Raw genomic sequence first — 23,897 nt, 5'->3', positions numbered from 1 at the left:
ATCCTATCCTATCCTATCCTATCCTATCCTATCCTATCCTATTTCTCTCTGCAGCTACTCTGTTTTAGTTGAAATATATAGCTTGTTATACAGCTATATATATATGGGTGAAAAATAGCCCTCTACTAATACAACTTTCAACGCTTGTAATTTGAATATTTTAAAAATAGTTAACTTTTAAAACAGCAACCGGTGTCATGATGACTCAGAATCCATTGTCCTGAGTCAAACATAAGTTGGGGGTGTTTCAGCCTTGCTGGCTTCCTCTAATGCAGTGTTTCTCAACCTTGGTCACCTGAAGACTTCAACTCCCAGAATTCCCCAGCCAGCTCTCCCTCTCTATTAATAATATTATAGAGGTAGTCCTTGACTTACAGCAATTCACATAGTGATCGTTTGAAGAGCCCTGAAAAAAGTGGCTTTTTTCACACTTATGATCACTGTAGCATCCCCATGGTCACCTGATTTACATTCAGATACTTGACAACTGGCTCACATATATGACGGTTGCAGGGTCCTGGGGCCATGTGATTCTCTCTTGTGACCTTCCGGCAAGCCAAGTCAAGGGCAAAACCAGTTTCACTTAACAACCATGTTACTATTTTAAAAACGCCTGTGATTCACTTAACAAATGTGGCAAGAAAATGGAACAAAATTCACTTCACAAGTTTCTCTCTTAGCAACATAAATTTTAGGCTCAATTGTGGTCATAGGTTGAGGACTACCTGTAGAATATTAGTATATTATAGTATAATATTAGAGCAAACTCCAAAAGGGCCTGCCCTGCCCTGATGCTAGGGGAGATGCCTCAGTCAGACTACAATGATTGGGGAAATTTGGCTGACAACAAAAACGATGTTTGATTCGAACCCTCTGAGCTCCAGGCTGACTTTGGGGCTGTGTTTGATCAACACACTTAACCACATCAGGAAAAGACTTAAGGAGACATGTTCACACAACATGCTTGGCTTATCTTTGTTTGGTGGTTGTGGTGGTTTAGTGTGTGCTGTGCAAATCCAGCCTGTTGAAATAATGTAAGGTTCTCTATCTCATGCAAATCTTGGAAATGGGTTAATGCAATTTTACTGGGCTTTGTGGGTTGTGTGAATGCAACCATCAGCTTGTGGGTCCAATGCCAGGGTAGTGTTTTCTGCTGCTCTTGTGGGGCTGTCCTCCTGCTGTTGCCACACTCCACCTAGCAACGGCTGCCTTACAAAGAGTTGGTGTGTGTACAAAACAGCAGCTCCTTCCCCTGGAGACCAGGAGAGCCTTTCACGGGAGCAAAGCTTCAAGTGATCTGGCAAGTATCCAGACAGTTGCCAAGCTCACACCTTCCCTCTGGCTGCCAGAAACTCAGGAGATGGATGGGTGCTGTGTGTGAATCAAGAGCACCATCTGCTGGACTCTCTCGAAATAACACCACTTGTTTCTCAAGGGGTTTTCTCCGCTCCTCTTAGTAAACAGGGCAACCATCATTGGATCAGTTCACACAGCATCTTTAAGAGGGGAAGATAAAGGCCTAGGTATAGATGCTAGGTATGGGGTGGATCCAGAAAAGACATTAATTCAGGAACTGGGATAAGAATGATGGATGCCTGCAGGAATATACTAACCACAGTTGGCTGTCTGAGCTAAACCATTAAGAGAGGCAGGGAAAGATGTTTTTCTACCCAGGATGGTTCAAATAATGGCTTGAGGGAACTCTATGAGGCCCACCACATTTTTGCTTCCATCAGCAGGAGGAGGAGGAGGAGGAGGAGGAGGAGGAGGAGGAGGAGATCTGGATAAGATCTAGCACCGTGTTTCTCAAATTGTGTTTCTCAAAGACATGATAGCAGTCTTCCAATATCTCAGGGGCTGCCCCAAAGAAGAGGGAGTCAAGCTATTCTCCAAGGCACCTGAGGGTAGAAGAAGAAGCAATGGGTGGAAACTAATCAAGGAGAGAAGCAACTTAGAACTAAGGAAAAACTTCCTAACAGTGAGAACAATTAACCAGTGGAACAACTTGCCTCCAGACGTTGTGGGTGCTCCATCCCTGGAAGTCTTTAAGAAGATGTTGGATAGCCATTTGTCTGAAGCTGTATAGGGCTTCCTGCCTAAGCAGGGGGTGGGACTAGAAGACCTCCAAGGTCCCTTCCAACTCTGCTATTGTATTGTAAATTTGGCAACTGTAAGATATATGGACTTCAATTCCCAGGATTAGGACTCAGGTTGTTGGGGGGCAATATGCTGACTCTGTAAACTGTTTAGAGAGGGCTTTAAAGCATTGTGAAGCGGTATATAAGTGTAAGTGCTATTGCTATTCCCGCCTAGCCAATGCACGGCCTGGAGAATTCTGGGAGTTGAAATCCACCCAAAAGTGGTCAACTTTGGGCAACTCTGATCTAGCAGCTGCATTTCCTCAGGAAGCCCACCTTGATTACGGTTTCTGTAGTTGGCCAGGCATAGGAACAGCGCTCTCTTGGTAATTTGATGAACGTAGAAAATGGTTGAATCGAATAAAACAGATTCAAGGTATTGCAGAAAGTCGCCCAGAAGTTAAAAGCAAAACCAAATCAATCACTGCAGTGATCCCAATGGACTTTGCTTGACAGGAGGTTGCAAGAGTTGATGATCCTGGGACACTGCGACCGTCATAAATATGAATCAGTTGCCAAGCGTCTGAATTTGGATCACGTAACTATGGGGATGCTGCAACACTCCTGTGTGAACACAGCCCTAAATCACTTTTTTGAAATGCTGTTGTAACTTTGTAACTTTTACCGTCACTAAATGAATTGTTGTTAAGTCAAGTACTACCTGTATATTTGCCTAGATCAGGATTTCTCAACTTGAACGACTTTTAAGATAGGTAGACTTCAACTCCCAGAATTCTCTAGCTGGCAAGACCATTGCTGAGAATTCTGGGAGTTGAAGTCCAGCTATCTGGAAGAGACTCCCAGATTTCAAAGGGATTTTATGTGTTAATACAATCATTATAATAAATCTTATTTTATCTTATATTTTATTTTAGTGGAATAATTATTATAGACAATGACTGGAGATTAATTATCTTCAAAGGGAAGAAGGGATCATCTAATTACTTCTGAAGAAACCTGCACACATTTGCTGTTGTAAACTAGAGTAAACTAGTTTCTTTGAAAACCAGTGTTTCATTTGTTTCCTAGTATAATTTGATTGCTTATTAGTAACCTATGACTATCACTAAGTGTTGTATCATGTGATTCTTGATGAATGTATTCTATTTTATTTTTCTTTATGTACATGGAGAGCATATGCAACAAATTCCTTGTGTGTCCAATTACACTTGGCCAATAAAGAATTCTATCCTATTCTTTCTATTCTATTCTATTGTTCTAATTCTATTCTATTCAATTCCTATTCCTTACTGTATTCTATTCTGTTCTGTTTTATTCCTAATCCTTACTCTCTTCTCAACCTCGGCTAACTAAAACTTGTGGACTTCAATTCCCAGAATTCCCCAGCCAGTGCAGCTGGCTGGGGAATTCTGGGAATTGAAGTCCACATAGTTTCAAGGGACCAAGGTTGACAATTTACTAATCCTTATTGATGGAATTGCTGAGTTTTCCTTCTCTCCACCAAAGGCCTTCCCTGGCCACACAGGGGCAGAGACACCCCACGGCCCACGGACCCTGGCGGGGAGCAGCCCTGAAGCGGAGCCGTTGTCAATGTGGCAAGCGTTTGCGCGCGCCGGCTGCCTTCCCCACAGTTTCCCGGTGTGGCCTCTGCGCCAGGGATTTTATTTATGACTCCAGCCCGGGGGAGTTAAAAACAACAACAGCAGCTAAGGCCGTGGTACAAAGGCGCTGGGGGAGGGGGGGTGTCCTTTAATGGCGGCTCCTTTTGAAATTCTACCCATCTTCCCTTTCCCCCTTCCCGGGGCCTCTCTCTGAGGGGAATTGCCTTCCCCTGTGGGATTGGCTGGAAGGTTTGGAAAGACAGCCATTGGGGGCGCATGACGTCACCCATAAAGGCTCCCATTGGTCCGCGACGGCAGATTTCACCCAGCAACAGCGCGCAAAAAACCGCCTCGTTTTCCCGCCTGAAACAAACCAGCAGAAATGGCGCCTCAGCCATCGCTGCAGCCGAGCCAGAGACGTCCCTGGTGGGTTTCGTTGCCCCCTGCCAGAGCCGTTTCCTCGAGGCAGCAGCTAAAATGGAGGGTAAAATAGAGAGTGAGATAGAGCTCTCCGACTGCCCGGGGAGACGCACGTGTGTGCTTGGAGTTGGCTTGTTGGCCGCTTCACACGACGCGGGAAAACGAGAAAGCGGGGCGTTTGGCCTCTAGCCGAATCTGGCTCCTCGGAGTCGGTTCGGAAGCCCTTCGTCAGGGTGGCCCGCACAATTTATTTATATATCGAAATTGGGGACTGCTCCTATTCCTCACAGAGGGACAATCCTTTGGAAGGCCCCAACTGTGAGAAAATCTGCAAGCCAAGGACCGTTTTGGGCCTGCAGATTTTTGTAGCTGAAGGTTTGGAGATTATCAGTCACCCAGATCATGGTTGTCCCAAAGGTGCTTTTTCAGGAGGCAACTGGACTTTGTTTTTTTTTTTCTTTTGAAGACGTTTTGCTTCCCCATCCAAGAAGCTGGGTGGTGGGGAATGGAAGGATTTATATTCCTTGCAGACAGCTGGTCATTTGAATCCTTTTGGAGAGTCCTTGATGCTACTTGGAGGCCTGTCTGTCCTCAGGGTCACCTGAATGGGGCTCCTGGTTCCTGTAGTCTGCAATTTTTCCTTTGGAAATCCGTTCCTACTCCCACCCCATTCCAAGCTATACAATCCCAAATTGTATAGCTAAAAGTCTGTAGAGAATCTCAGTCATCCAGGTCACGGTTGTCCCAAAGGTGCTTTTTCAGGAGGTAACTGGACTTTATGGTTTTTCTTTGAAGATGTGTCACTTTTCATCCAAGAAGCTTCTTCAGCTCTGGCTAGCTGGCTGGCTGATCCTTCCATTCTCCACCATCCAGCCAGAGCTGAAGAAGCTTCTTGGATGAGAAGCGAAATGTCTTCAAAGAAAAGCAAGAAAGTCCAGTTAGCTCTTGAAAAAGCACCTTTGGGATAGTAGGCTGAAGAGGAAAGGAAGGAGATGAAGGCCACACCTGCCACCAGCTGTGGCAGGCAGTAAAGATTTTCTTTATATATTTTTCTTTAACAAACATAATTGTTTAGTAAACAGTGATCTGGGTCATTTACTGATACATAATCATAATTTCCAATTTCTACCTCTATTGTCTAACCATTGATAAAACAATGGTTTTAAAAACTATTCTGATCTTTATCCTTTATCTTTAATGTCGACCTATCCATTTCTGCATAGTCTAGTGTTATTAAAATTATGTTTTCTGTAGGTGTTTCCTCATTTTTCCAGTGTTGTGCAAATACAATTCTTGCTGCTGTTAAGACATGTAATATTAAATATACATTCCCTTTATCATATTTTTGCAGGCAGTAAAGATTGATGAGGTGGAAAGACCAGTGGGCCACATGGTACAGATAGATCAAGGTAGTTCTCAACTTAAGACCCCAATTGAGCCCAAAATGTATGTTGTTTGTTAAGTGAGTTCTGCCTCATTTTACAACTTTTTTTGCCACATTTGCTAAGTGAATTACTGCAGTTAAATTAGTAATGTGGTTGTTAAGTAAATCTGGTTTCCCCATTGACTTTGCTTGTCAGAAAGTTGCAAAAGGTAATCCCATAAGTCTGGGACATTGCAACTGTCATAAATGTGACTCGCTTGTCAAGCATTTGAATGTAAACACATGGCCGTGGGGATGCTACAACAGTCATAAGTGTGAAAATGGTCTTAAGTCACTTCTTTTTCAGTGCCGTTGTAATTTTGAAAGGCCACTAAACGAATTGTAAGTTGAGGACTACCTGCATAAGAAACTTGGTATCTCACAGTTGCATGGGAACTGCAGCGCCCAGGAGTAGGGCCTTCTCTGTAGTGGGCCCCACCTTTTGGAATGACCTCCCCCCAGACATCAGGACAACAACCGACCTTCGCTCCTTCCGTATGAAGCTGAAAACCTACCTGTTTCGACTAGCTGACCTGGCATAATACTACAACCTCTCCAGCCCAGGGCATTTTTAATTGGTAATTTTAGTTTTTAAGGGTTAATTTCACTGGGGTTTTAACTTTTTTAGGTATTGTAACTTATTTATTTATTCTTACCTCCTCTGTACGCTATATAATACTTTTGTACGTCGCCCCGAGTCCCTGTGGGGAGAGGGGGCGACTAATAAGTTCAAGTAATAAATAAATAAATAAATGAAGAGGCAAGGAAGAGCTAATAATCAAGTAACTCACAAAGGATGTGAAAGGTCCATCAAAGGGAAAGAACATCTCAGTATGACCAAAGGAACAGAAAGGTCCTAAAGAGCCAGCTCAATTGGGAAAACAAGAACCACACAGCACATGTGCCCTGCCAGTCATCAGCTACCAATGAAGGACATGGGAACTACCAATGTGAAGACTCAGAATCTCCTCAGAATGTATGGAGGTTTCCACCCAAGGCCAACAACCAGAGACTACATCTGGAAAGAGAGGGTGGGGTGTCAAAGCTACTGTGCTGGATGAAACGCAGAACATCCAGGAGTAGATCACTATGATGGCACCCAAAGATGAGCTGTGGAGAGAATGCTTGAGGCAGCAGCAGACCATGAGGAAAATCAAGCAAAGGAACTGCCATGGCAAGAACAAGATGGTGCATGGGACATTGACAGATAGCTGAAGTGATTGACATTAGAAAATTATGCCAGTGAAAGGGAAGGGCGGGACTAAAGAGCATTGAAGCACCGATTGTAGCAGCACCAGAACAAGCACTGAGTCCCAATCCATAGATGCAGGGGTCTACTGTATTAGGCAGGGTGTAAGATGTAGACAGAAACAGCATACACTGAGCTCCACAACCAAGGACGGAGCATTTTGTATAAGAATATGTGTACTAGATCCTATGAAGTTCAGATGGCAGATTCCACAGAATTATAAAGACCGCTAATTATGGAGACTTAAGATCCCATGGGACTTCCAAATCCAGAAGGTCGTGCAGTACTGACTAATCAACCAGACATCATGGTAATTGACAAGAACCAGAAGACAACGGTGGTCATGGATACAGCAGAGCCAAGTGACAGCAGCATCATGTTAAGTATGAGAAGCTGGAAAATTACCAAGGTCTGAAGGAGGAACTAGAGTGGATGTTGAAATAAAGGCCAAAATGGTCCCAATGGAGGTAGGGAGCATTTGGAGCCGTGACTCCTAAGCTGGGAAAGGGGCTTCAACAGATTCCAGGAACAACATTAGAGCTTCCTCTCCAGAAAAGTACAGGACTAGGAAAAACTAATATACTATGCAGAATCCTCAAACCCCTTGGTCCCAACTCCTTTTCTGCTGCACCGTCCCAGTCTATCCCTTGAGCTCCAGTTGCTGGAAAAATAGAAACGTGTAAAGTTGAGAAGATTAAAAAGTTAGTGATTAAAAAGAAGAGTGTCTAAGGGGATCAAAACAGTCCTACAGTTATGACAAACTATAATATACAGTATTAAGGAAGTATTAATATATAAAATTTGCATAAAAGATTATTAAAAAATGAAAAAGGCAGCATGGTGGCCACTCCTGTGTGGTTGAAGTCGCCCTTAATGACAGGCATAATGTAATTGCAACCACTACATTGACTTTTTGCCACCCCTCTCCTTGGAGATGCCCAGCACAATTTGTTTTGGGTAGTCTGTATTTAATGCAATTGATAGATGATACCAAGATCTAATATGCTTATTTATTTGGACAAAAACCTGTATGAACAGGTGTTGTGGTTCTCCAGATCACGATATCAATTGTGTTAAATATCCAGTGAAACTGACTAATGGAAGGGTAATTAGGGTGGCCTCAGGTTTTCTTGGAGGTGGAAAGGAATTTTCTCTAGGTATTTTTGTGGAAGTGAATTTTTTGCTTCATTCCTGGAATGGATGGGTAGCCCCCCTGGCAATAGTTGCAGCTTGGCTGAGTGATAAGAGTCTCAGAACTTTTGCCTGGTGTCCCTTCTGGTATTAGCCAGAATGGGATGCAACTGGGCCTGCATCACTTGGTCAGCCAGAGGTGAAGATGCATAACTGATGAGGGTGAATGAAGATTAGTTCTCCAAGCTTGTGGGTTGGTTTCGTTACCAAGCTAGGTAACATCTTCAGCGGAATTTAGATGTTGGTGTCAGTGTTGTCCTATTACGTTTTCAAAATGTTTGGAAACCAACCCACAAGCTCAGAGAATGAACCTTCACCTTATCCTATACAACTGAGGTACAGATATTTGCATTAATGCATAACTGGGTGGGAGGGAAACAATCCTCTGGGACATAATCCCTTCCATGACTTCATCGTAAGTCTGGGAAGGAGGTCCAAGGGGAGACCACACAATCTTTCCTGGAGAAAGCACTGATGAGAGCAAGGCACAAGGACTTCATGATCTCCCTAAATCTATAAATTTCTGAAAAGCATGTGGCCACCTCTCTGTATCACCTTCTGAGAAGACTACAGTGTTGAGATCTGAGTCCTTCAAGATCTAGATAAAATCTAGTTAGTTAGTAGGCTTAAATGTGGCCCATCCTGCTAGATGGTCTAAATGGCCTTTGATAAGAGGAGTTGCAAGATCTGTCTAGAATCCATATCTATAATGGGGGAGGGGGGAAAACCTGTTCCTAGTAACTAATTGCCCTCCATCCTCTCTTCCTTACAGTTCTCCAGAGATCCACAATAGGAAAAGAAAAGCACACAGAAAAGAGATGGTAATGTGAGCATATCCTTCTTTCCAAAGAATGCCCCCATAAGTCACAGAAATTGTTCATTTTGTCCCATTTTACTCATTATCCCAACTCTTCCTAGGTCCCATGGCTTTCTTCATACAGCACACCCTGTTTCATGAACAAAACCATTGAAATATAAAAGTAATGAACCAGCAAGGATTTTCATGCAATTTATGCTACAAATGATTGATTGATTGATAGGTACAAATGGGCAAGGCCTTTCTGGTGCTCCTAGTTGTGGCATTGATGCCTAAGAGTTCCCCTTAGGTATTCTAGGGCAGGTGTTTTCAGACTTTTTCAGGCTGCAGAAATATTAAAAAAAATAAAAATCCCTGGAAGCTTGAATTAGAGGCAGAGCTCAAGTGCTAGAAAATAGGCTATGCTTGAGTGAACTTAGGGTTTTTTTTCTCTTAGTTTCTTATGGAATCCATCAAGTTCTCATCAAATACAATTTAAAAACTCCTCTTGTAGGGCACAATCAGGCGGGCAATTGACCCTTCTAGTCCCAGCCCCTCTAGAGGGTGCTAGATTGGAAAAAAGCCGATTGGAGAATGAGCAATTGTCTTCCTTGTGAATTTCTGCAATCTATTTGAAGATGATTGAAATCACTATTTAAAAATAAAGGGAGTGCTTTTGAACTGCAATGCAGCTGCTGACATCTAGTGGCCAATCATGTTTTTTTTTAAAAAAATTATAAACCATTAATCATGGGTATAAATTGCTTCCCAGAATTACCTGCCAGCATGTTTGCACTCTTAACTCCTAAAATTCCCCAGCCAGTCTGTTCGCTGCAGAATTCTGGCAGTTGGTTCTCACATCTTGAAGTTGCCATGGTTGAGAAATATTGCAGTGAAGGACAATTAAGGCAACATTCAAACAGCATCTCCAACAATTTGTGCAAGTCATTTGTCAGGGTAAACACTAAAAGGCAGACTGAACACATGAAAGAAATCTAGGAAAACTGACTGCAAGGATATTTAACTTTTTCCCTTTATGCCATTTCTTTGCTCCAAATCATTCTCAGACAGCGAGTCAGCCATCCAACTTTAAAGCATGTAGCAAAGCTGGGAGATGGCTCCATCCATGCACAATCAATTTATATAAATTGGAAATGCCACAGATTACTCCATGTCATTTGAGGGCATGATCAGTGACCCCTGAAATATGGGATCCTGGTGTTCTCAGCATTGCAAACCAGAACTATACATCTTAACTTTCCTGTATTTTTAAAACAGTCCCCTTTCATAATTTAAACAATGCAGTCAAAAAACAAATAGATGCAAGCATTTCGCATTGACTCGTCAGTACCAAACTTACAATAACATGGTTAAAAGTGGCATAGAACATAGATTCTAGCAAGAGCGTTAATTAAACATGTGACATGTGGAAACCAGCCCATGACAAACCTTACGCCCACAGAAGGCGTAGATTGATGTACAATTGTTTCTGCACACACAAAGGAGGCTTCAATCGATTGATGGCAACAGCTATGGCAAAACGCAGCAAACGAGAATTCCTTTGGTGCAGCAAAACTTTGAACACAGTGTTTGAATTGACTTGGTGATCTGTAGCTAGTATATGTCTCGTGATAGCAGAAGAAGGCATTTTGTGGTCATGGTTTTCTGTTGGATTGCTCAGTAATGTCTGAACCCATTTCGAAAGTGCTCCTCCATTCTGAAAGCCAGGCACCTATTAGTTCTGCCGATGTAATTGTCTCTGCAATTACAAACAAATTGGTAAATACAATGGGCTTTGGCGCTGATAGGTTGCGCTACCTTGATTGACAGTAGCAATAGCCTCTGGGTTTGATGCAATACTTAACGCTCGGCAATACTGAACTGTTGTTTCAATTAAGATGTTTAAACATCGGGTCGTCAGGCATACTATTTGATCCCCTTTAAATAGCAGCTCAATAAATACTTTTTACTGGCAGTTGAAACTATTAGTTTTGAGTCTCTTGTTTTGCTGTCCCTGTTGATGAAGCGGCTCACCTGTATTTGTCATCCCCCTGAGAGAAGCATCTCATTTTGCACTGAAGCCACGTAAAGTTGATGCCCATTTCCTGCCTGTGAGAAAACAAGGCTCTACGTGCAAATCTTTAAGTCAGAGTAATACATTCCTGGTCCCCAGAAGGGAAAAGAAAAATGGTTATGATAATCCTTTGGAGAATAATTTCCCAGAATCCTTGTTATTCTTGTTGCTGTCAGCATATACAACATCAGTTCCAAAAAGATTTTGGTAAAAAAAAAAATGTAGGTTCAGTTTCAGTGGCTAGAATTTCCTCTAGACCCTTTACTTTTTCTTCTAGTAATTCATTTAGTTTACATTTGGTATATAAGTAAAACCTCTGAAAGTTGACTACCCAAGGGAGTGAAGGAAAGTGGTCAACATATGGAAGTGGTCAACATACAGAACAACTGTACCGATATGTTTAGTGTGATTGAAAATAACTCCATGACTGGTTGCCTCTCATCTAAAGATCCCTCTGATTAGAAGACACAATTCACTGAATTCAATGTTCTTCTTTTCCTCTGGTGAATGCCACGTGAGGATTGGAAAAGCTGAAATTGCTGCAGGAACCATATCCCAAGCTACTGTGGAAATAGTCCCACTTGAGGGAGCCAGAGTATCACCAATCATTTATCATTTGGCTATTAGTGGCAGAAAATAAAACAATCCTATGTCACCCCTAAAAATAATGCACACAGAAGGGTAAGCTTTTGCAAACCTAGGGATGGTGTTCACAAGACATATGCCAAACATCTCAATTGACAAGATGATCCTAAACTGAGTTAACATTTATCCATTATATGGGATGCCTGTGCACATATGTTCAGAACTAGGGCATAATGTGAACTTGTTTGACTTTGTTTGAATTTTGTGGGCTAAAGTTGAAGATGAAGGGCTGACAATAGACAAAGAACAATAAAAGTATTATTTGTCTTCAACATCAGTTCTTTGCCCTCATCATCATTGGTATCCTTCAGTCTCGAAAGACTATGGTATCGTGCTCTGGAAAGAGGTCCTAAAACAGCATCTGGTGTGACTAAAAAGGTCAATCCTTCCATACTGGGGCAGATACATTCTGTCCCATGCCTGGCCCCCCCAATTTCGCTGGTTCAGGGATGCCTTTTTGCTTCAGCCTGCCGAACAAGTGTCTCTTTGAATTGGAGAAGGCCATGCTGCATCTTTAGCCTCCAAGCTGAATGATCAGGGGTCAAGGTTTCCCTGCTGTTAATGCCCATTCTCAAGGCCTTTAAATCCCTCTTGCAGATACCTTTGTATCGCAGCTGTAGTCTCCCTCTGGGGCGCTTTCCCTGTACTAATTCTCCATACAGGAGATCTTTCGGGATCCGACCATCAGCCATTCTCATGACATTCCCAAGCCAGCGTAGACATCGCTGTTTCAATAGTGTATACATGCGAGAAATTCCAGCACATTCCAAGACTGCACTATTTGGAAGTTTGTTTTGCCAGGTGATGCCAGGAATAAGTCGGAGACAGTGCGTATGAAAGGTGTTCAATTTTCTCTCCTGCCGTGTGTAAAGGGTCCAGGACACAGCAGTACAGGAGTGTGCTCAGGATGCAGGCTCCATAGACCTGGATCTTTGCATGTTCCGTCAGCTTCTTATCGTGTTTTCCCGAAAATAAAGACAAGGTCTTATTTTCTTTTTACCCACAAAATATGGCTTGGGCTTTATTATGAGGGGAGGGTTTATTGTTTTGGGGTTGCCGGGCGGCTGTTCTCTTGCGAGCGGGCTCCCAAAGAGCCGGGCACATCCTCCTAGGCGAATGGCTGTGTTGTGCTGTCTCAGCAGCACAACACAACAGCCATGAAGCAACCACGCTCACAAGCAGCCAGCCGTCAAATCCCCTTTCCAGCCGGGCACAGTGCCATTCACTGACGTAGGGATATCCCCAAGCTGCATGAGCGCCTGTTCGCTGCTGCCCGGCTCCCGCGGCTTGGCGCTTTAAAAATGCCAGTGAATGGCACTCTGCACGGCTGAAGAGGGGGGTTGCGTGAGCGGCTGTTCCGCTCTCGCGCCTCCCAGCCTCACGATGCCCTGGCCCAGCTCTCCCTGCAGAGCCAAGGTGCCGCCGCCACATCCCAGTATGGCTTTTTTGGTGTCTTCCAAACCAAGTCTTCTGGCAGTGGCCGTTCTGGGCGTACGCTCTATGGTTGTACGCTCTGCCGACAGCCTGCCCACAGCGGAACAAGCTCTCGCGCAAACCCCTTCTCCAGCCGTGCAGAGCGCCATTCACTGGCAATTCGAAGACGCCAAGCCGCTAGAGCCAGGCTGCAGCGAACAGGTGCTCACGCAGCTTGGCACTATCAGGTCAGTGAATGGTGCTGTGCCCAGCTGGAAAGGGGGTTTGCCGGGTGGCTGCTGTGCCTGGCTCTTTGGGAGCCCACTCGCAAGAGAGCAGCCGTCCAGCAACCCCCCTCTTCAGCTGGGCACAGCACTGCTCACCAACCTAGCGGTATCCCAAAGGCACCAAGCAATGCAATCACCTCCCCCACCCCCGGGTTTCCACGGCTTGGCACCTTCGGGATACTGCTAGGTTGGCAAGCGGCGCTCTGCCTGGTCGGAGGGGTGTGTGTGTCCAGGGGGCTTATTTGCGGGGGAGGGATTATATTTTTGCCCACCAGAAAAATGTGGCATGTCCTTATTGTCAGGACATGTCGTATTTTCGGGGAAACACGGTATTAAGCCATACTCTCCTTGTAAGTCAAGAATGTGGTGGCCACTTTACCAGTAAGTTTATTCAGTTCAGCTTCTTTGCTCTAATGACCTACAAAAAGAAGATATACCAAAAGGTAGTTTATTGTTTCGTGCATTTAATACTTAAGTAAGAATAAAAGAACTACACAAAACAATAAGAGGTACACAAATACTTACATAAAAGTGTTATTTGTCGTCTTTAACTTTAAGATGTTTCCACATCGATCTTTCATTGGCACCCACCTCACTCAAAGATCATTGTGTGATGATGTGCTCTTAACCATTTTTTCACTGCAGAAATAGGGTCCCATTTTGTAAGTAGGCCAATTACACTAATAGTCATTAGGTTGGTTATATTAGAAATGGTTAGTAACTTCTACTCTCTGAACATATTTCATTTTCAAAAAACCTTTTTTCTTCTGCTGGATGTATAGCAATTCTGACAATATCTAGCTTTTTTAATACTGTCAGGAATTGCATACTTCTTGGGATCTTTTAAAACATTGTGCACAAAATCTATATAATTGTTGATGTTGTAATTAAAAATGTCACTAAATGTGTGCAATTGTTCTTCTGCTTCTTCAATATTCCAGTACGCCAGGCTCCAGAAAATTGAGAAATGGTAATTTATTCGTGGTGTTTTGCAATGTTTGCTACCTGTTTTTAAATGTTCAATTTTTCTTCAAATTTGTTATGATGCTTTCTAAAAGTCTTTCCTGAAGAAGTCCAACAAATCGATGTTTTGTACAAATTTTATATTTTTGAAGGTTTCTGAAGTAATTAATCCCTCAACCTTTTTTTCGTATGGACCCTTTGTCAGAGTTTGTTGCAAAAATTCAAATCCAGAAAGTACGCAGAGATAACTGATTCAGCAGGATTCATTAACTTCTTTATATAGATAATAACACATGAATAACTGTACAATACCAACAGCAGATTCTTCCAACATAGTAGTTTCAGGAAAAACACAGGCGAAGGAGAGATTGGTTCCAGTTCAGAGTTCAGAGCTTAATACAGCCAAGCTACACCCAGACTTCTTTCTTAGGTTTCTGACACATCTCCCTTCATGACTGGAAGAGACATAAATCCAATTAACTTAATATTCTTCCCATGGTGCACTCCACCCAATGGCTTGGTCATTATGTCAGCCAGATTGTCTTCCGACGCACAGTGAAGCAAGCTGATTAATATACTTTAATGGCTTCCCTGACATTACAATATTTAATATCCTCATGCTTGCTTCTATTCTTTACTTTGTCACCTGTTGCCATTTTAATGCAGGCAGCATTATCCTCATACACCGTTACAGCTTTATTTACCTTTACGTTTGAATCCTGTAACACCTGTACATACAAGGTTACCTCTGAACAGAGTTCAGACAAACCAATAAATTCTGCCTCTGCAGTAGAAATGGCGACAGTTGTTTACTTCCTGGACTTCCAACCAACTAAAGCCCCTCCAAACAATACTACAATCCCAGAATTAGACTTTTTGGTTTTTACATCATTTGCTGTCAGGCCTGCACTTCCATTCCTTTTAGGATTTTTGTCCTGCAACACTTACTCTCTCTCTCTCTTTACTATGCTGTTTCATTAGTGGGCAATTGGGAGGGGGGAATAGTAAGGAATAGAATTGTGGAATGCCTTGTTGTCATTCCTTTCTAGAAGCCCAAGGTCATCTTTTGTCTCCGCACCTCTGCATCTGACCTAAACTAGATGGGTGGAAATGCCAGTGTGGCCGAAGAAGATTGGACCATGTGATGGATTTATGGGTGTGGGGTAAGATCATGAACTTTCAACTGGGTGGAATCCCAGGAAGCTTTTAGATTTGGGATTCCACAGTTTGTGCCAACATGTCTGTCTTATTAAATTGGAACTTTAAGGCTAGCTCTGCCTTAGATTTAATTCTGCATGATATTTGGAACGCTGACATTTGCATAATCACTATCAACATAGCATTTCAATTTTAATTCTTCAGAGATCTGTATTTGAAGACCCAAATTCACAGTTCCCTTCAAATACCTGAGAATCCTTTTTACACCCATCCAGTTCAATTGCGTTGGTGTGGCAGTAAAGTGACTCCAAATGCTTATTGCACAAGCTATGTCAGGTCTGGATCACTGTGACAGATACAGCAGGCTCCCTATTGCTGACTGGTGTATCTCTTGACCACAGGCTTCACTTTTGTCCTCACCCAAACTGTTATGAACATCTGTACTCATAGGTGTTGGAGCAGTATTACAATCTTTAATGTTATATCTCTCCAACAACTCTTCAATTTTTCTTTGAGAACATAACCACCTTTCTCAGTTTTTTGTATCTCTCACCGAGATACATTCAGAAAGCATTCAGATCCTCTTTTGTCAATTTTGTTAGGCTGCAGCCTGATTCTGCAGGTTTTGAGATTCATTTTTTTCTCATTAATCTACATTCAGTACCCCCATAATGACAAAGTGAATATAGAATTTTTAAAATGTGTAAATTTATCAAAAAGAAAAAAAACCTGGCAATATCACATTGCCATAAGTATTCAGACCCTTCACTTACCGTAATTCTTTGTTGAAGCACCTTTGGCATCAATTACAGCCTTGAGTCCTTTGGAATATGATGTGACAAGCTTCGCACACCTGGGTTGGGGGATTTTCTGCCCTTCTTCCTTGCAAATCCTCTCAAGCTCAGTCAAATTGGACAGCCATTTTCTGATCCCCCCAGTGATGTTCAGTAGGGTTCAAGTGAGGACTCTGGCTGGGCCACTCTAGGACATTCACAGAGTTGTCCCTAAGCCACTCCTGTTTTGTCTTGGCTGTGTGCTTAGGATCGTTGTCATGTTAGAAAGTGAACCTTCAGCCCAGTCGGGCTCCTGAGCACTGTAGAACAGACTTTCATTGAGGATATCCCTGTACCTTGCTCCACTCAGCAACAGTCCTTGCTGCTAAAAACACAGCATGATGTTGCTACCACCATGTTCCACATTATTGGACAGGTGATGAGTGGTGCCTGGTTTCCTCCAGACATAACAGTTAGAATTTAGAATTGAAAGCAAACAGTTCAATCTTGATTTCATCATACCAGAGATTCTTGCTCATTGCGGTTTGTGAGTCCTTCAGGTGTTTTTTTTGCAAACTCCGAGCGGGCTTTCATGTGTTTTGCACTGAGGAGAGGCTTCCATCTAGCCACTCTGCCATAAAGCCCAGATTGTGGAGGGCTGCAGTGATGGTTGTCCTGGCACTCTGTGCCATCTCTACCCAGGATCTCTGGAGCTCAGTCAGAATGACCATCAGGTTATTGGTCACCTCTCTTACTAAGGCCCTTTCCCCCTGATTGCTCAGTTTTACTGAGCAACCAGCTTTTGTGCCAAACGTTTATTTGAGAATTATGGAGGCCACTATTCTCTTAGGGATTTTCAATGCAGCAGAAAGTTTATTATAGCCTTCTGCAGATTTGTGCCTTGCAGTAATCCTGTCTCTGAGCTCTGCAGGCAGTTCCTTTGACTTCATGGCTTTCGCTGTACAGCAATGATGGCGAACGTTTTAGAGACCGAGTGCCCAAACTGCAACCCCAAACCCACTTATTTATCGCAAAGTGCCAACACGGCAATTTAACCTGAATAATGAGATTTTCATTTAGAACAAACAATTCATACGTGATTAATGTATTTTCTCTGAACACTCACCCCCACCCCACCCACAACAATAGCGCTTTCAATTATACAAACAACTTCTTATTGAAAGGTAAAAGTTTTCCTTTGGCATACTTTTGATTAATGTGACACTTGCTGTTGTATGCACGCCGATCATTTTTCTAAACTTGGCTCATACTTTGTAAATTTGAGAGCAATACAAGAGGGACTCAGGTCATCTGTTAGTCTGTTTCTAGTGTCAGATTAGATGTAATTCAAAGCTGAAAACAGCTGCTCACAAGCATAAGATGATCCAAACAAAGTAAGGAAAGCAATCCTAAATGCTTTCATTGACTTAAAATTATTTGGCAGACAATTCCACACTTTAAGGATTATATTTTCAGAAGTACCAGTAACTGTCAGAACTAACTCTGCCTTCCTTTGTCATCCTTTCTATCTTCTCAAGTATTTCATGCAGACCATAGAATTTATTTTTCCACATGAACCATTTTGAAATTCCAATAGCCCCATTTTCAGATTTCCTAAATCTAACCAGTGTAAGCAGGAAAGATCAAGTTCTTTAAATTTGGCTTTATCTGGAGAAGTTAGAAAACAGAGTTGTCTCCATCTTACAGAATTGTAAAAACCTGTTACTAAAATTCACCTTTGCAGCTGCTACAATGCTAGAAAATTCCTTATAGATTTCCTGATGCCTTGTAGGATTGTCTGCAAATGTTGTACAATTTTCTAAATGCATTTTTAGATTTGGAAAATATTTCAGCTGTCTACTTTCAAGGTATTCAAAAACCTGCAGTTTTCTCTCAAGTGTTTTGATATCTCAAAACATCCTTTCTGCTGTTTTCCCTACACCTTGTTGTTGTTTGTTCAGTACATTGAAGTGTACTGTAAAATCTGTAAAAAAAAAACCATGAGGTTGGTAAGCCAGGCCATTACTGAGCTGTGGATATTCCTGCCCTTTTTCATTCATAAACAGCCTAATTTCATCCAAGCAGGGTACCAATCTCTCCAGGTCTCGCCTCTGCTCAGCCATGCGTTGGACCTACTTCTTGGGGAATTTGCATAAATAAGATGAAGTGGAGGTGTAAGCAACAAGGCAGGGCAGGCGGCACAGGCAGGGCTGGTGCTGTAAAGCCCGCGCTGTGGCACGAGCGCTCTGCTCCCCTTCAGCTGTGCCACACTGTGAGCTATGCTCTCCTCCATCCTAGCTCCTCTTCAACTCCGCCTGAACCTTCCAAGGGCCTTTACCACAGACTCAACAGGCTGCTGTTTGTGCTGCACCTTCATGTGAGCTGCCCACCTTACCCCAGATGGGAAGGAGGAAGCACTCTCATTGGGTTGCTGGGTAGAGGGGCTGGTGATATGAGAAATGTCCTCAGGCGCGCGTGGAGAGGGGGGAGAGAGCAGCCCAGCTTCACATCCTTCTGGTTGTCAGATCTGCCTCCTTCAAATTTAAGAAAGGAAACCCCCAACTCCATTGTTTTAGAGACTTTTAGTGAAGTGATAGCATCGCAAGTAAAGCAAGATCTGAGGCTAAAAGGTGTAAAATTGTACACATCGAAAGTTTACACAAATCCCTCTCCCCCAACAACCCCAGGCTAAATGTCCAATCTCCAGCCCCCAAGGTTGTCATGTTGGGTGCATCTTCAGGAGGCCTCATCCATCTGGTATGCAGGGACAGTTGACCTTGACCAGACCTAAACAGGATCATTAGCATGTGCTGAATGATGGTGAGACCAAAACTCCCTCTTCGTTCCGAGATCGATTCCCCTCCCAAATACCGAAACCCCCTCCCTCCCCATTACTATGGTAGCCGATAGCAAGCAAAGCTATATAGACGCTGACATCGGCTTTCTAGTAACTAATTCTGGCGAACTCTGTGCTGGGGTGACAGTGTGCATACCCACAGAGAGTGCTCTGAGTACCCGCTCTGGCACATGTGCCATCGGTTCACCACTACCAGATTCTGGTCTATATAATGTCTCCTTGCTTGCTGTAAATTCAGAAATGCAACCAACGAGTCAATCAGGTTTTTTGCCTTAGCAGGCTCCCTCACAGTTTGTTGATCAGCTCTCTTCTTTCTCAAGGACATTGCTGAAAAAACATCCCCAGAATTATTTAGGTTTGAAGTGCTAGGCTTCGGTTTTAAACTGATTAGTATCCTCTTGGGAAAAACAATCCAGAAGTGAAATGACTGTTTCTGAGCAGAAGACATGTACTGGGAAGATTGAGCTCAGAAAAGGCTTCATTTTAAGAAGCATGCCAGGGACTATAGACTGCTTAAAGGCCAGCAAAATTCGCATGTGGACTTTTCTACCATATTTCCCCCAAAATAAGACTGCGTCTTACATTAATTTTTGCTCCAAAAGATGCATTAGGGCTTATTTTTCAAGTAATGTCTTATTTTTTTCATGTACAACAGACATATCAAACATAAGGCCCAGGGGCTGAATAGGCCCATATCTCACCTGTGGAGCCGCCCTAGAAATGGTGAGGGACCAGCTTAGCCCAGCCGGGTGTCGCTGTGTCATGCACACAAGAGGCAGCAAGCACATGGGGGCTGATGGTGTCCAGCAACAGTTGCAGCCTGCTGGCCCCTTGGCTGGTGCTCAGGCTGCGCAATCCATCGGCTACGTTTGCAAATGTGGTCGAAAGTCCTGGAGGAGATAATGGATAGGGCTAATCCAGTATCTAGCTTCATGGAGCACTGAAGTTTTAGTTGGAGTCTTATCTTTTCTTTGATGGGACGTTGGGCCCATGTAACCTGTTCGTAGTGCATTGGCAACACAGCTATCAGTGATTTTATCCCATGACATTCCCGCCTCCATGCTTGACTGTAGGCAAGACACACTTGTCTTTGTACTCTTCACCTGGTTGCTGCCACACACGCTTGACGCCATCTGAACCAAATAAGTTTATCTTGGTCTCATTGGACCACAGGACATGGTTCCAGAAATCCATGTTCTTAGTCTGCTTGTCTGCAGCAAAACCATTTGCGGGCTTCCTTGTGCATCATCTTTAGAAGAGACTTCCTTCTGGGACGACAGCCCTGCAGACCAATTCGATGCAGCGCGCGGTGTACAGTCTGAGCACTGGCAGGCTGACTCTCCACTCCTTCAACCTTTTTCTAACCTTGGCTCATACTTTGTAAGCTTGAGAGCAACACAAGACACACTCAGATCATCTGTAAGTCTGTTTCTGGTGTCAGACTGGATGTAATTCAAAGCTGAAAACGGCTGCTCACAAGCATAAGATGATCCAAACAAAGTAAGGAAAGTAATCCCAAGTGCTTTCATTGAATTGAAATTATTTGGCAGAGAATTCCACGCTTTAAGAATTTCAATTTCAGAAGTACCAGTAACTGTCAGAACTAACTCTGCCTTCCTTTGTCATCCTTTCTATCTTCTCAAGTATTTCATGCAGACCATAGAATTTATTTTTCCACATGAACCATTTTGAAATTCCAATAGCCCCATTTTCAGATTTCCTAAATCTAACCAGTGTAAGCAGGAAAGATCAAGTTCTTTAAATTTGGCTTTATCTGGAGAAGTAAGTAAGAAAACAGGGTTGTCTCCATCTTACGGAACTGTAAAAAAATCTGTTACCAAAATTTACCTTTGCAGATGCTACAATGCTAGAAAATTCCTTATAGATTTCCTGATGGCTTGTAGGATTGTCTGCAAATGTTGTACAATTTTCTAAATGCATGTTTAGATTTGGAAAATATTTCAGCTGTCCACTTTCAAGGTCTCCTTCAAAAACCTGCAGTTTTCTCTCAAATGTTTTGATATCACAAAACATCCTTTCTGCTGTTTTCCCAAGACCTTGTTGTTGTTTGTTCAGTACATTGACGCGTACTGTAAAATCTGTAAAAAACGTAAGGTTGATAACCCAGGCCATATCAGTGAGCTGTGGATATTCCTGCCCTTTTTCATCCATAAACAGCCTAATTTCATCCAAGCAGGCTACAAATCTGTCCAGGACTCGTCCTCTGCTCAGCCACCAGACATCATTGTATGTAGGTAAACAATTATACTGTGCCTGAAGCTCCTCAAGAAGTGCTTTAAACTGTCGATAATTCAGAGCACGAGCCACGATGAAATTCATCATTTTTGTGACATCTTTGAGGACATCTTTAAATTTTTTGCTGCTTTCCCTGGCACAAAGAACTTCTTGATGTATAATACAATGGAACTGAATGACTATGCTTTATTTCTTTAACAAACAACTGTATTAAACCAGATGTTGCCCCCACCATAGAAGGTGCTCCATCACTAGTAATTGAAACCACTTTTTCTGGTCTTACGTCTTGTGACAAAAAAGCCTCCTATCACGCATTGTACATATCTATCCCTTGTGTTCTTTCAAGCAAAGACACCAGTTTCACCAGCTCTTCTCTCATGATGTTACCAACAGTATAATGCAAAGTTACTGCTAGCCTTGCATGATAATTTAAATCAGTGCTTTCATCCAAGCACATGGAGTAACACCCTCCCAGGCATAGAAACAGCAATGGCGGCTGTGAGAGCCAGCCAGGCTTCCCTTCCCTCCCCCCCCATGCTAGCCCATCTCATTTGGGCAACTTACAATCAAGCGGGTGAGGCAGGAGCAGCAAGCTGAGACAGCGAGGATTCAGAGAGCAGCCAACAGTTCCACTTCGCACACGAGGTACCAGTAATAAGAGCTGAATGAACTTTTGGTTTCTGCGCGCATGCACACGCCAATCAGCTAGCCATTGTTTGGGTTTCTGGCTGATGCGTGTGCACTAACCCGGAAGATGAATCGGTGACGTGTGGTGTGTCAGGCGACGTAGCTCTGTGTACTACCTGTGACATGGATATCAGGTTCGCAACCACGGGGCTAGGTGTTCTGCTGAAGCGCCTTGTTGATCATACTTTTGTAGTCAGTGCAGATACGGACTGAGCCATCAGGTTTTATTGGCGTGACTAATAGGAGTCTCCCACATTGCATGGTCTACTGGCTTCAAGACCCCCTGGCTAATTAGCTTGTCTAATCCACTGTCAATTTTGGGCCGGAGAGTAAAAGGGACCCTTTGTGGTTTCATCTGGATAGGGACAATTCGGGGGTCTAGGCTAAAAGAGATGGGCATCCCCGCATACTTGCCCAAACTCCCGTTGAACACGTCTGCGAACTCCTTGACCACCTTGTCAGTGCTGTCATCTTTGACGGGTGGATGCCGGTCACCCCATGCCCAGGGATGTGAACCAATCCAAGGCGAGTAGTCTTGGCAAGGCGCCGTCCATCAAATAGAGATTGAATTATCTCATATTCATCTTTATTTAAAGGACTTCTGGATCTGTTCTCTGGGATGCAAATTTGCCTGGGCTGAAGCTTCTCAAATCATCTTTATACCATCATTGGAAGCCTGGGAATAAAATTCAGCCCAGAATAAAATTTGCAGCAATTTTCATTTCACAACAGATGTAAGACAGAGAGTCTGGAAGAAACATGAAGTGTTTTCAAGTTTTCAAGAGTCTTTGAAAATTATGGTTGGACCAGAAAGTATTAACAAATGCATCCTTTGAAAATACCGATGAAACATCAAAGCACATAAAGAAATACAGATAAAGACCCCCTCACCTTCAGTCCTCTAAAAATGAATATTTCTGGCAGATGCACCACGATCTCTGCTAACTATTTTCAAGACAAATGACTGAATGAGATATTTTGATTACATCGTGCTCTTTCACAAGAGGGGATGAAGGCTGCTTCCCTTTTGAGAGCCGATGCACTAAATAATTCAGTCTTTTTCTTTTATTGTTTCAGAATTTTTTTAATCCTACTTGTATTTTTTAAAATAAATAATTCAAGGTGGTGTGCATCTACTCCTATTTTCTCCACAATAACCGTGTGAGGTGGGTTGGGCTGAGAGAAAGGTTCAAAGTCACCCCACATTTCATGCCTAAAGTGGGACTACAACTCTGTCCCAGTTTCTAGCCTGATGCCTTCACCACTAGCTGGCTTGTTAATAGACTGTTACCTCTTCATTTTTGGGCCTACGTTGTTTAAAACACAGCTTCCCCAACAGGAGTAACATATCTGTTGTACTGTTCATTAGATACAGTGTCTTGCCTGTAACATCACACAACGTGATGTTTTCTGGTTGCCATTGCAAATTAATGTGGGATGCCTGGAGTGAAAGTTAGAAGTGAATTAATATCCCACCAAAATCAGGAGTCTGATAGGTAGCACTTTTTCTGACTTTGATTAAACTTTTAGACAATTCTTGGGGTGTCCCCGGACAATTCTGTGCATTTGACAGGACAGCCCAAACCAAATTCATATGTCATATTCCTGATGGAAGGTTTTCCACTTTGCACTTCCACAAAAAAGAGATGAGATAACCATTTTAAAATAGATAGACAGATCTAAGATGATCATTATCCTTCTCATCTTCTCTACCACCTTTATTGATAGTATTACTCTGTTCTTTGTATGTACAGTACATTGAGAACTTCTGCACCAGACATTCGGCCAAATAAACCTATTTCTATCCTATCCTATGCTATTCCCATTCTAGATAGATGGATGGATGGATAGATGGATGGATGATGGATGGATGGATAGATGATAGATAGATAATTAGATAGATAGATAGATAGATAGATGATAGATAGATAGAATTAGACAGATAATTAGATGATAGATAGATAGATGATAAATAGATAATTAGATAGATAGATAGATAGATAGA

General features: G+C 42.8%; 1 protein-coding gene across 6 annotated transcripts in view; it reads left to right on the top strand.

Annotated features, from left to right (window-relative positions):
• Positions 1 to 4,040: 4,040 nt before the first annotated feature.
• The window catches only part of NMUR1 (neuromedin U receptor 1), a 70,990-nt gene continuing 51,133 nt past the window's right edge, over positions 4,041 to 23,897 (top strand). For 2 of the 6 annotated variants that reach the window (XM_081956116.1, XM_081956117.1), the window contains exons 1-3: positions 4,041 to 4,126; positions 5,472 to 5,566; positions 8,756 to 8,804. The gene's annotated coding sequence lies outside the window, so the exon portion shown is untranslated. Of the gene's footprint in view, positions 4,185 to 5,471; positions 5,567 to 8,755; positions 11,732 to 23,897 lie in introns of those variants that run through there. The other 4 variants (XR_014175627.1, XM_081956119.1, XM_081956120.1 and 1 more) reach the window with 4 other exon arrangements.

This window comes from Natrix helvetica, assembly GCF_964273705.1.
Source record: "Natrix helvetica genome assembly, chromosome: 5".
In the NCBI taxonomy this organism is placed as follows: Eukaryota; Metazoa; Chordata; class Lepidosauria; order Squamata; family Natricidae; genus Natrix; species Natrix helvetica.
Note: the sequence above shows the minus strand (reverse complement) of the source record. Positions and strands in the feature narration are given on the sequence as shown.